General features: G+C 41.6%; 1 protein-coding gene across 4 annotated transcripts in view; it reads left to right on the forward strand.

The window, feature by feature from the left end:
* Nucleotides 1-558: 558 nt before the first annotated feature.
* Nucleotides 559-13,734, forward strand: part of CDC42EP3 (CDC42 effector protein 3) — a 28,303-nt gene continuing 15,127 nt past the window's right edge. The window contains exon 1 of one of the 4 annotated variants that reach the window (XM_065632470.1): nt 559-852. The gene's annotated coding sequence lies outside the window, so the exon portion shown is untranslated. Of the gene's footprint in view, nt 853-1,209; nt 1,378-1,496; nt 1,681-2,522; nt 2,543-13,734 lie in introns of those variants that run through there. The other 3 variants (XM_065632471.1, XM_065632474.1, XM_065632473.1) reach the window with 3 other exon arrangements.

Consider the following 13,734-nt stretch of genomic DNA (forward strand, 5'->3'; position numbering starts at 1 on the left):
AAGTGCTTTAGCACTGAAGTGCTCCAATGCTAACAATGGAAAGAGGGCAAAGGGAAAAATTCTCTCACCCAGATGTGGGTATGTAAACGTATTTTAAACTAAGTATACATTTATATACAACGCATCCACCGTTTACACTTACTTAAAAATGCCATATGTAATGAAAAACATGCAAATGTTTATAAAAATACCTTAGCTTGGGTAAGGTATTTACCACACTGAATATTTAAATAAATGCACATGCAGTGCTTGTGTGGCAGTGCCAAATGTAACATTTCGATAAATGACCTTTCGGTAAAACTGTCAGATGCGGAGTGTTGAGTTCAGGTACCTGCCAACAGAAACCTCTGGGAGAATGTTACTGGAGGAAGTGAAACAATACCGGGGTCTCTATCCGGATCAACCAAGGAACTTGTAAAAAAATTTAACATCAGCCCAGTATTTATGGGCTTCGTAGTCAGCAATCTGCTGGACTGCCAACAGCTATTTTGAGCCCTTTCCCGTTCTGGGCAAGGCAGTTTCACTTGTATAAAACAGATGGGCAGGTGCCCTGAAATCTGTCATTAAAGGGCTCTTAGCCCCGGCGGGTCCCGCGGAGCCGATGCTGGATGCTCCGCGCCGTGGCTCCGGTCTGGCCCCGCCGCTGGGCGGGAGGAGACGCCCCCGCGCCTCGCCAGCTCTCGCAGTATTTGCCATTTACCTGCAAATCGCAGCCCGTGGAGTCATGAAAGCCTGAGCGCTCCTTAAAAACGCGTAAATGATGGAGGAAAGGCAGAATGAATGAGTGCGGCCGGCGCGGCTGCGGAGAGTGAGCTGAAAGCCTCACCCGTGACGGACCGGGGCACCGACGAGGTGAGGGGGACGGGGATTTGGGTGAAAAATGATCGGTTTTTAAGCACTTCTCCAAGCTGGCCGTGCTCGGGGGAGGCTGTCCACCCCAGGGCTCAGCGGGGCACTGCCGGGCTGGGAGGTGGCCTTCCGGCGCTCCCCGTAACGCCCCCACCCCCGCAATGAGCTAAAAAAAAGGGGGGAAAGGGGGAGAGAAACCCCCTTTATTGTTACTGTGGTTGCTGTTCGCCTCCCCTGCCCGCCTCCCAGGCGGCGCTCCGCGGTGCCAGGATTTCCCTGCAGCCCGCCCTCCCCGCCGGCAGCGCCGCCTCCCCGCGGCTCCGCTCGCCGCCCGCGGCCCCGCGCCGCGCCCCCGGCACACGGGGCGCCGCCGCCGCCTGCCCGCCCGCGCACTGTCGGGCGCTCGCAGGTGCCGCGCACGCCCCGAGCCGCGGAGGGGCGGCCCCGCTGCCCTCCCGGCTCCGCACCGGCGGGAGGGAGGTGGCGAGGGAGGGGAGGAGGAGCGGCGGGGGAGCAGCCGGCCGAGCTGTAAGTCGGGGAGCGGGGGCAGCGTGTGCGCGGAGCGCCGCCGCCGCTGGGTTCCGAGGCCGGGGGGCGGCGAGGGGCCCGGCATGGCCCCTCTTCCCTGCGGAGCCGCACCGCGCCCGCTCGGGGGCCAGGGAGGGAGGTTGGAAGGGAAGGCAGGCGTTTCGGGGTGGCCTCGGAGAGTATCCATTAATCCTCGTGTTTGGCTGCCTGGGGGATTTATGCCGGAGCAATCGCATTGCTAAGACCGTCTCGGGGTGTTTCTACATCACTGAAATTCCGAGCCGAAATTCATCCCTATAACAGGTTTAAATCTTCTTCCCTGTGTATTTTGACATACCTGATTTTGTGCCCTGCCTTGGAGGCAGAAGGCACACCTACATCGCCCCGAACACAGAGCGGGCACTTTTTTGTACGGGATGTCCCTTTTTGCGGCGCCGTTCCGCAGGGGTTCCAAAATTCCCGTGGGCTGGGGCGGCACCGCGGGCACGGGCGGGGCCGGGAGAAGGGCAGCGGTGCGATGCTGGCTGCCCGGCAGAGCTGGGATCGGGAAGTCAAATAAGAATCTGTATTGCGTTGCTGATGAAGAAATGCGGGCGGGAGGTTAGTAAGAGGGACTTGATTTATTTTCAGTTGAAGTTAAAAAGAGACCAAAATAGAGGAAGTAATTAATTTGGGACTTGTGTCACTGTAGGTTGTTGTTATGTTTTAAAAATAGGAATAGGGCTCATTATGAAATGTATAATGCAAAAAATATGATTCTGATCTTACCTTCCTTTGAAAAATATCTGAGAGAGGGATGCAAGGAAAGCTCCCGGGAGTGAAATTACTCATGCATAGACCATTATTTTCAGTTACATATAGGTTATAAGTATGTAACATTGTTCAGCAAAGTGTAGGGGAAAAAATCAGAGGCTTTAAGGTATGAAAATCTAAAGCTGAACAATTCTTAAGACACACAGTACCAGAAATCTTATAATCCATGTGCTGTGGTTCAGATGTTTAGAGGAATGACAGAGATACCAAAAAAGGCATCATGATACTCTGCGCAATTCCAGGAGCAGAATTTTTTCTTTCCCTACAGAAAAGGAAAGAACGTTTCTGGAAGCAAGAAGTGACAGATGTGGCATCTCAGCAGCTGGCTAAACATAAAAGCATGTATCAGCAGGTGATTACTGTCGCAAGGATTTATTTTTAAAGTGTCTTGTACTGAAAGGGTCCAGCCTTTTTTAGCATTAGCATTAAGATTTACTTTAGCTCAATGGCATGTTAAAAATAGTCTTTCGGCAGAAGCATTCAGGAAAGTAAGAGGAAGCTCCTCTGTTCAAGGCACTCCTTGCTTTAAACTTTTTTTTTTTAATATATATATTACAGCATGCAGAGGAGAAAAACTGAGCAGATTCTTTGACCAGTAGGATAGTACTGAAGGGAATTATTTTTCCTGGCCTCAGCATAAGCCAACGGTATCTGTGAAGGAAACAATGGGGCCTATCTCATCCTTAGACTGAAGATAATCACAGTTACTGTTCTCTCAGGGGCACCTTGTGCATCCACAAAAGTGAAAATCAGGCTGCAGAAACTACCCCTGTGGTTCTGCCCCTTTTCTGTGGTAGCTAAAACCAGACAGAATCGCCAGGAGGTGGCTTGGGTGAATATTGGAAAGAGATGGGTATCACCTAAAAGGCAGCCCAGAGCCACTGTTTCCCTGAGGCAGTGCAGCTCTGCACCGTCCCTATATGACTGCTGTGGTTAAATGTCACTTTGACTTCAAAGAGGCGTCTAAAACTGTTCCAAACCACTTATATCAGCTTTACTGTAACCAATTAAGCCATGGTTCATGGCAAAGCATGTTTTGCTCTCAGCTTTTCGTAATTAGGTATGCTGCTTTGGTCTTCTAAGCTAGATGACTTCTTATAGAAAAAATTCTGGTCCTCTGCCCAAGCCTTGAGAAATAGTTTGGGGTACGAGAAGGAACTGGCATTTAAAAACAAATTCCCTCTGCTATGCAGAATTTGCCATCAAGTTCTCCTTTGCTTCTTGCCAGTGAGCTGTGTCCCAGGGGCTCAGCGATGCTTCCTCCTGTTCCTTACCCTCATTGACAGAATTGCTGTGGATCAAGTCACCTAGTGCCCATTTAGGCCTTTCATAATGATGTAAAACACCACAGCTTTCACCCTTCTGCATGCAAATGTTACTTTTTTGGGAAAAAAAAAATCAAACACGCACACACACAAAACAACAACACAAACATCAAAACACAAACTAACAAAAAGGCATCACTTCTTTTTCTTTTTTCCTTTTTTTTTCCTTATCATGATCACGGCAGAGTAAATATATTTTCTCAAGATCTGAAGCATTCTGGGGAGAACTGGCTGCCTCTCCCTCGCCCAGAGGTAAAACTGAACTAATTGGGTGGTCTGTGCCCAATAGGTGTAGCCATGCTGCACAGATATGGTATCCGCAGAGGTACAGCCCTTACAGGGGTGGCAGTTGGAGGTATATCCTGTGGTTGACTGGTTTTGTTTTTGTTTTTGTTTGTGTCATAGCAAGGTGAGTTTCTCAAATAAACTCAAGTCTGAACTTAAATGGGGATGTGGGAAGAACCGTATTCAGGTGTTGGATGGAGGGGTGTTCTAAAGTGATTTCCTCTCACTGCAAAGCAGTTAGAGCCACTGAAGGTAGGTGGCTGGTGCTGCTGGAAGTGCCTGGGTAGAGCAGTGAGAACGGATTAGAAGAACCATCTACGCAGGGGAGGCTTTTGTGTGAAGCATGATGGCAGAATGAGGTGCAGCTACCAAGTACAAGCTCAGGTAAAGTTCATGCTGAAGAAGGGATCTATTTCTAGTGCTGCATCAAATAAAGATTTCTGAATAACATTCATGAACGTAGGCATTGCTTACAATATTTTACAATGTTCTGTATTTGCATTCATAATGTTATTGAGCAAAGATATTGATCCAGCAGGGTGACTCCTGGGGAGACGAGCATAACAAGAGCAGCTGGAACTGGCTGACAAGATGACTATAATAGCTTCCTCATAGCTGGAGGGTTAAATCACGGTGCAGTAGAGCTTCAGAAAACCCACTGCCAAGATAAAATGAGATGATCACAAATGGACAGAGTTGGCCAGGGTAGCAAGATATAAATATACCTTTACTTGGGTTTCATTGATATTTATGGAATAAATAGTTGCGTGTAGGAATAAATGTTTGCCTTATGGTTATGCCACTAGTTAAGTCCACAAGAGCACAGTTAGTAATTTTTGTAAGCAACTGTGAGATTTTTCTTTTGAGAGGCTAGTGAACTGTTGAATGTGTTTTACTCCTTTTTGTATGTGTCCTTCGTTTTGGTATTTAAGGGGGAGCTAAGCTATTTGCAGGCCATTTACAGGCTGAGCCTGCGTTGGAGTAGCACCTTTTAATACCTAAAGCTCTGAAAATGTGAAAGCGATAGCTGAATACTCAAACTAAATGGTATCTTCATGAACATAGTAGCTTTTCATGTGAGACCATTTTACTGAAGTGTATGTTAAGTATGACAGTATTGCAAATTACTTTTGCTAATCTTTGGAATTATGCAAGTTGCACAATACTTTTAAAGCTTGATGACTAGTATCTCATGAATGCCATGGAGCCACATGAAGGGTTTCAACCCCCACCATGTGTGGGACAACAACATACAACTTAACTATGTAAATGTTGTGTTAATGTTGTTTACTTGTACCAAATAATAGAAGAAAGCTCACCAAGTCTGATACACTGCTTTGATTTCTATCATAAAGGTCAACGGAGAACAAGTTAGATAAGAAATTAAATGGACTGATACAGTGAGTTATTGTGCTGGGGCTCATTCTGAGTGAGCTAAGTGAACTTTTCTGTGGTTATGTGTAAACAGCAGCTGACCTTCTGGAGAGATACAAGTGCTGATGGCGAACTGTGGTCACAAACTAGGTATGACTTGCTTAGTCAGGTCTCTGCAAAGTGGTTTAGATGCATTTAGAAGGCAATTAATTTTTTTTAAAGTCATCTGTGGAGAACTTTCTAAAAATAAATACTTCTTTATGCCTTTGCTGGAAGATCTACAATGTAGGGCTTGGTGTATTTTTTTTATTCCATCCCTTTGAAATACCAGGTGTTTCAAGTCTGGTTCTAGCTGTTTAGGTGTAGAAATTTTATGTGTATCTGAATATTTGTGTTGTGCGTTTAACAAAGGAAACAGGTGTTGCGTCTTCATTTCAAATGTGGGATTTTTTCATAACAAAAATAGTAAATAAAAGCAAACTGTCAGGTTTAATTTCTTTTTTGTTTTCAGTTAACTTTTGAAAAAGTCTGTACAGTGTAACAGTGAAGTCAAGCAAACCCAAAAACCTAAAGCTTGTTATACTGGCAAAAGCAAGTATCCATAAATTGAAAAATGCCTGTAGAAAATAGTGACACAAATGCAAGTACATTATGGTCACATTATTTCTCACAGCCTTCTTGCCTCAAACAGTATGTGGGGTGAATGAGGTGAGAAGGAACAAAAAGAGAGGATCTGTTTGAAATCCTGGGCTAAAGCTGAAGGTCCTGCTCTGTCATAGGGCTTATGGATGGTGCTGGGCAACATTGTAATGCGGTTGGTGAAGGAACCAAATGATGGTTGCACAAGTAGTATAATCTTGGGATTTCCTAACTTTGCGTTCTTTGACTTTGCAACCTTAGTGTTCCACATATGATATTTCTAATTATGGGGTTCAGAATTCTCAGTGATACTCTCCAAGGAAGATCAAAGGTGCTTCGCTGCCACCACAGTCAGCATCTATGAAGCATTTCTCCAAAGATGTTGTGAAATGAGCTTTCCAGCTGGCAGAGCTCTCTGTCATGATCTTCACAAGGAGAAACCCTGATACCTGTAAGAGTATGAGTAATACAGTTTCAAATCTTGAGCAGGAGGTGAAGAAGAGGCAGGAACGAGATGGTAGACAAGACTTGAGGCTTAAGTCTTTAGTGAAGAAGAGGCTGATGGATCTTGTTGCTTTGATAAACATTTTCTCTTATTCTAGTAAAGCTTCTAATTGACTTTCAAGAAGGTGGTTTTCTCAAGCCATACGACGGGGTCAGCTCCTGTGTAGTAGACAGTTTTTTTGTTTGGTTGTTTTTTCTAGTGCTTGAGTGATGCACTACTACCAAGTGATGTACAGGAGCATGACATCAGTGTTGTTGGGGATTTTTCCCCACGTTTACGTTCTTGCCTTTTTGTTTATTTCTTCCCTTATTTTATTTATATTGTCAAGAATTGTACAAGAGCACTAATGGATTTGTCTCATTAAGAAAGCTTTTAAATTTTACAAAAATCAATACTCAAGTAATTGAGAACATTAAAAAAATTATCGTGATACCAGAACAATTTTGAACGTTCCTCTTAATTCCAATGCTTACTAAATCTAGCCTTTTAAATTGCATTCAGCAAGATATTGTGATCAGAAACAAGTTCCATTCTTTCTTCCTTCTATGTGTTCATCAGAAACAAGTTCCATTTTTCCTTCTATGTGTATCTTCAGCTCTAGTTAAGTGAAGCCTAAGTCATGTGTGTTTACATATCTTTTTCATGAAGGTCTAAGTATTTTCTAGAAACCTCTAACTTTACCTTTTTGCCTCAGTTAATATGATTCAGTGTGTACTTTGATTTAGTTTGACTTTAATTCTGTTTTTTCATGAGATTGGGTAAATTAGATCTGAAACTCAGGCAAAGATTAGTCCAAGATATGGTGGAGCTTAAGGTGAATGTTTCCTTTTGCTTTTTCTCTCCCCTTTTCTGTGCTCAAGATGCACACCATAAATATCCTGTCTTCAATGTGACAGACCACCATTAAGGAACAGCATCTTGTTCAGGCACTCTTGCCACTGCTTTTAATGATGAATTCTGTTGAGGAATGTTCATCAGTATTACTTTTTGGTCTTCAATTTTTGATTATTTGACAAACTGTCTTTTGGGAACTGAAGTATAGTTTCAGTTTGGTTAAAATTTATCTCCAGAGAATGATTAGGCTAATCTTCTCAATGTTCAAATTTCAAGTGATAGCTTAATCAATTTTAATTTTACAAGCTCCCTGTCATTTGAAGCTTTAAGGTGACTCTTGTTCTTTGAGAGTCTGTTTCCGTAACCCCAAAGAGTAAAAACAAAAGCATCTCTGACACTAAAAGCTGCATGTGCCACAGCGAGGGTGAAGGAAAAAGAAAATGTAGGTTCTGCCTTTTGTAGTGTGATGTGTAATAAAAGCCAGCTGCACTATTTCTCCCCAGTGCTCTGGTCCTTGGAAAGGCACTTATCTTTAGCTTTTGCATGACTTGTCTATATTCATTTGGAGGATAGTATGTGGCTGCGTAGTCTTTGGTGTTTCCCTTCTTTTAAGGATGCATGGCTTCTACAAATAATGTCAGGGGTTAGCCTAATTTAAGGAAGACGTGAACAGCTGGAGAGCTACATGGTAACTGAAAGAGGGACAAGGAAGGAATAGTGCCATTGATGGTCCTGCATGTCAGATGCAGCTCACATGTTCCTGCTCCAGATACAAAATATTACTGCTCTTCATCAAGTTTAAGCTGGTTCTTCGCTTATTCGTGGCTCTCTTGCAGATGACCTTGCAAGAATTAATCATGTTTAATAAGAGGGTAAGATGCAGTGTATCTGGGTGGGGGTCTTTTCTCCTTGGATGTTTAGAATCAGATGGGAATATGGAGGTAAAGAATGGAACGGTCTATCTCTGCACAGGCTGTATATATGGCATATGGAATCGTATTTTACTTCAGTCCAAACTCTGGAGTGGAAAGGTGAAATAGGAGGGAGATGGTGCTCACAACAGTTAACGGTTCTGTTACGAAGCTAGCAGTATTCCCTGTCCCAAAAGATACAAGAACTGAAGAACTGTCTTTTGTGAGATTTTTGTCATTGTCATTTTATGTCTGCGTAATTCTTAAGATACTAGATACCTGGCTTGTGATTAGGGCTCCTGATGCTGCAATAATACAAATTTATAGTATTACATTGCTCAGTTTGGTCACTTTCTGTAGAAGTAAATGGTAGAATCTAGTCAGTTTACAAAAAACCTTAAATCAGGGGTGTCAAACTCATTTTCCCTGGGGGCCACATCAGCCTCGTGGTTGCCTTCAAATGGCCAAATGTAATTTTAGGACTGTATAAATGCAGGAGTAGTTACTGCCTTAAATGAAAAAGTTGGATTATTTGTGTTATCATATCTGCTCCAAATTGTTTCTTATTAATGATATGCAAAATAATTAGTGGTAAGAGAAGTCATACAGACTGAATAGAAAAATCTATTGTTAGGAACAAGATAGTGAACTGAGCAGTCCAGTAATTCGTATGGTAGCTGCTCTATTCTTGAATGTCCCTTTCCCGCTTGCACCATATGATTTGAGTGGGAAGGGAGGCTATATTTCTTCTGTTTTGTTTTGGTTTTTTTTCTGTATCCACCCTCAGGCACGCTGAATATCCATCTTGGTCTCCAGAGTCTTTTAGATAAGATCCACTAAGGTCAACAGCAAAGACAACAAAGTCATTCATTTTATGGCAGAGTGGGCTGTACAACTCTCTTAAAAACACATATTTCTAGTCCCAAAGAAGAAAAGTTACAATAGCAAGAGCCCAAGTAGGCTAGGAATCTGTAGGAGTTCCTAAAGGAATTTGTGAGGACAAAAATAAACCCCACCTCTCCAAACAAAAGTGATGAACAATCAAGTAGTTAGTTCTGACAAAAATATAAAAGCTGTCTGCAGCATAAATTTCACTTTTAGTTTCAGTAGCTATTTTGCCTTGAGACTACAACAGTACCTCTACTTTGGCAGAGGAATATGCATTGTAAATAAGGTATTTTGTGGCATAGTATATAACAGGCGAATTGCTGGGTTATGCTCTGACAATTTACAGGAGGAAGAGACAGGAGAAGCAGCAACAGAGAAGTTGGAAGCTTTTTGGCACTGCCTTTGGTGAGAACAATATATCCATTGAAATGTAAATCTTTAAGTGTATTCAAGTGATCTCTGAAAATACAAAGGTGTAATCTGCATAAAACTGAAAAATCTGTAAGGAAAGAAGCAGGCTTCAATGCCCAGATGAGCAATCTAAACATGAAATTAACTCCTATTGCTAAGTTCCAGCTAATTTTCCTGCATCAAGCCTGCTTACATCTTTCTCCCTTGCATCTGTGCGTAAGGGTCCATCCCTTCGCCACTTCCACTGTTCTGCATTTACTGGTTCCACATCCCCAGTTCTCATGCAGAGGTTCTGTCCTTCCTCTGAATTTCAGCTGATGGTCATTCCTCCCTGCTGAGTTGTTTGCAGGTACACAGCAAGTAAACAGGAGGGACGGTATTTTTAATAGAGTGCAGATTTTGGAAGATTTTTGCTGGCAGGCACTAAGTTACTGAATCTTGCAAAAATTGTACAATTAAAACACCTTAAAATTGATCATCCTGGTAATTCACAGTGATAGGAAAAGACACATTCCCAGATAAAAATTTGAATGTCAGGACTAGCTTTAAAAGTACAGAAGTGGCAGAACTTTTTAACAAGGCTGACGGGTTCTGTATGCACATGAGTAAAGGGCATTACAGTGGAGCAGAGGAGTGGAAGTATATAATTTTGTTTTGTCTCATTAGAGAAACAGTTTAACAACTGCTGTTAAACTTCTCCCACCTCTTTTTAATCCTCCCAATAAACGAACATATACAGGTTGCTGCAGATGAAGTGTAGAAAATGTTGTCTTGAATGGCAAAATCTGATATTTATAAACAACTCTGAAAATGAGCTTTAAATTGGAAGCTTCCAAGACATCTGAAGGGTAGGTGGACATGTTAAAAAGGCATCATCTGAGAAATTGTGTGTATTCTCTCTGTAATAAAACAGTGTTTTATCTGTGGAAGTAGGAACAGCTGTCCCCGTGTGTGTGTGCATTAAAGATCCTTGTCTGAAATGGTACCAGGTAAGTTTTCAGGTGCTATGATTCAGTGTGTTCTTTCAGACCATCTGGTGAGGTAGCTGTCAAGAGCTTCTGGGCTTTCTGCATTTCAAAGTTTGTAGTTCTTGGGTTAATACCCTAAAACTACAAATGTGGTCCCAAAGTCAAGTTTTACAGCAGCAACATTCTCTATGACTATCAATTTCTTTTCAAGCCACATCTCCTGTATAATGTCACAATTCAAGAACTATCTCAGTTTCTCTCGAGGAAAAGTGAATGAAGCCACATCTAATTTTTTCATTGTGCTTTTCTTCAAAACAGAGTATCTGAAATTGGACACTGGATTCTGCTTGGTCATGCATTTGAGATACCCTTGTTAGAAAGTTGTACTTTAAAATGTTTAGCTTTGCTTTTTCACTTTGAAGAGGCTAAGTTGCTGTGAAATGTGTGCCCTTCTTGCACAGTGTCAGAGGAGAAACAGCTTTTAAAGTTTGCAGATCTCGAACTGTTCATGGCAGTTTGACAGGAAAGAATTTATTCAGTTTTCCATCCAGGATTGAAGTAGTGTCAAACATAGATTTTTTTTTTAATATATATATATATATAATTTTTTTTTTCTTTCTACTATTTTGTGCTGAAAGACAAGAGCTTTCCAAACACAACAGTTTGGATGATAGCTCTGTTTTGATAGCTTCCAGGAGATTTGTCCTTTCAACCTTCTTAATCATCTTGATGGCCAAGAAAACACAATCTGTAGACAAAAAGACTAAAAAATATTAGTATGGCTTTCCCTAGATAAAAATATTTTGCAAAATATTTAATTCTTAAGAGAAATGTCACATATTTAGGAAAAAATACTGTTCATATCTTGAATGTGAAAAGCCAAAACAGACCTTTTGGAACCTGTCTATGATTAAATGTAGGCCCTTCCTGAACTGTTACCCAGTCTCTGTCAGTATGACTCCTGGCTCTGCCTGAATTGTTTGAATTAGAAAATGGGCAGATCTTAGAAAATTTTTAAAATTTCTAATAAAAATCAAAACAATAGAGAATCTACCACAAGCCTTGGTAAATTGTTCCTGTTGTTATGAAAAGGTACATTTTCTTTCTCACCTTGCTTTGTCTAGCTTCAGTCTAGGAAACTAAGTGACAGTATCAGTCTTGTGGCTCTTCTGAAACCCCCTTTTGTTTAGTGGCATTCTCTTGGAACTGTGGCTACTGGGGCTGGACATGGTGATGGCCAAATACAGGCAAAGAGTTTAAGAGCGTGCACTGGCAATGCAGGTTGGAAGTTGTTCTGCTCAGCAGAAAGCCCACATGAGTCCTAACACCCATATTAAAAAATGCCACAACTTCAATTTGTAACATCTTGTAACATCAATCTGACTTGGGAGTGACATTAACTTTTTACGGAGTACAAATGGGGAGAAACTCCTATGAAATCAGGCATGTTAACCTGGTGTATAAGAAGTCACAGTTGACGTATAATTCCATGACAGGAAAAAATAACATTCGTTTGGTTTTGAGTGGATGTACTGGGCAGAACAGCAGCTGTGTCTATTGGGTGTTGTACAGACCTGTCCTTCCATTGCAGATATATTGGTTTTGTTATCTTGTCATTTATTTAGTACAGCAAGAGTTCTGATTCTGATCTGATTTGCAGTAATTATAGCCCCCAATAATTACAGTGATTTTAATTACTGCTGAGAGAGAGAGATCTGGGCTAAGTGACTCAAAAAGTTAACCTTTGTTGTTTTTTGAGCTATCAGAAAAATGTCATTAGTAGATGTCAACTGCTACAGTGTTTCAACTTATTTTGTTTCATTTTTGCTTCTTGCATTTAATATTGGAATATTCTAGCCAAAAAGAACAGGAGTTTCTTGTACTCCCTGGGGTGGGGGGTTGTTGCTTTCCAATGCAGCATGTGTACCAAGGTGTGGATTATATCGGTAAACTCTGTTATATCTGTTATATCGGTAAACTCTGTACTCTGCTAAGTCTGTCAAAGGAGCAAATACCTATTTCCAGGTACCCAGTAAATGATGGGCTTTCAATGGAAAGCCCAAGAAGAATACTTTGGTGTCTGGGAAAACATATAAGAACATTTTCTGTATCTTCTTTTGCATAAGAAAGTAGAATGGTAAGATGCATGAAGGGAGTTTCATTATTTATTAGGCTTAATCAAGTCCTAGAGCAGCACTGAGTTAATCTTGTTAGATAAGTCACTGGGAACGTAAAAGCCAAAATGCAAGGGAGATGAAGAGTCTCTCTGGATTTTTCAGATATTCACAATATTTTTGTTTTTAAAATCGAGATTTTGCTTTGAGATGTAATGCTCCCTCAGCCTGCATTGGCACCCAGGGCGAAACTGCTGCCCTGTTTCAGATGGTCTGAAACACTCACTTTGTGAGGTATGAACTTTCTTTATCAGCAGGCACTAACCTGGGAACCTGGTGACTATTAAAAGTTAACTGTTCTACTACAAGCTGCGAAGGTGTTGTATATGGATTTATGATTTATTGATTAGGTGCAGATTTTTTCTTTTTGTTTGGGCCTTTCTTATCTTCCTATGCTAAATTGTCTTTTCCTTCCCACTTTTGTTCTCTAAAGTGAATGGATTATGGTATTTTCAGGAATGGCAAGAGTTTAACAGTAGTGTCAGGATTTTTGCATAAGAAAATAGATATAGATATATTTGAATTATCGTAGGATAACCCATATTTAGTGTTCTGAGAGACCTTAAGAACCGTAAGACATAGCAATACGAGTGGTGATGAACTATTTCTGAGATGGATCTTTGTAGCAGTTGGTGAGCAATTCAACAATTTCCTTCTTCCACAACTCGACTTCTGGCTCCCCGGAGCTTGCAAGAGCCATTGGAAATTTGCTTGAAATAGCCTTCAGTACAGGCAGAAGTTCATCTTACCCACTTATTAAAGGATTAAGTAAATAAATGTGCCCTTTACACAGGAAAGTAGGTCCCCAAATTATGTTCTCTTATTTGTCTGCCTACATCCCACTGCATTCCATACCAGCTGTATAAATTGGTATATGAACAACTTGCAGCATGTGGTAACAGCTTGTTCTTGGTCGAGAGAGGTGCATCTGTGCCCAAGGGGATTGCTGCTCCTCACCTCTGTGCTGTTAAGAGTTGTATAAATAAGGTGTGATGAAAAAGCAGAGTTTTAACAGTCTAGAAGCAACCGTCACAATGCAATGTAAGGCCTTGGTATATGTGTGCTCTGTTTCAGAACTAGCTTTTCTCAACTCCGAAGTAATTAGTGCAACCTAGGTAAAGTATTGGCTTAGTAGATTTAGCTGGTGTTGGTTTAGTCAGACCTAAACACAACTTTCGCTTTGTGCAACTGATTGTTTCTCCTGCCTGTCCCCCAGTACTCTGTATCATG

The sequence above is a fragment of the Caloenas nicobarica genome, chromosome 3 (assembly GCF_036013445.1).
Source record: "Caloenas nicobarica isolate bCalNic1 chromosome 3, bCalNic1.hap1, whole genome shotgun sequence".
Lineage (NCBI taxonomy): Eukaryota > Metazoa > Chordata > Aves > Columbiformes > Columbidae > Caloenas > Caloenas nicobarica.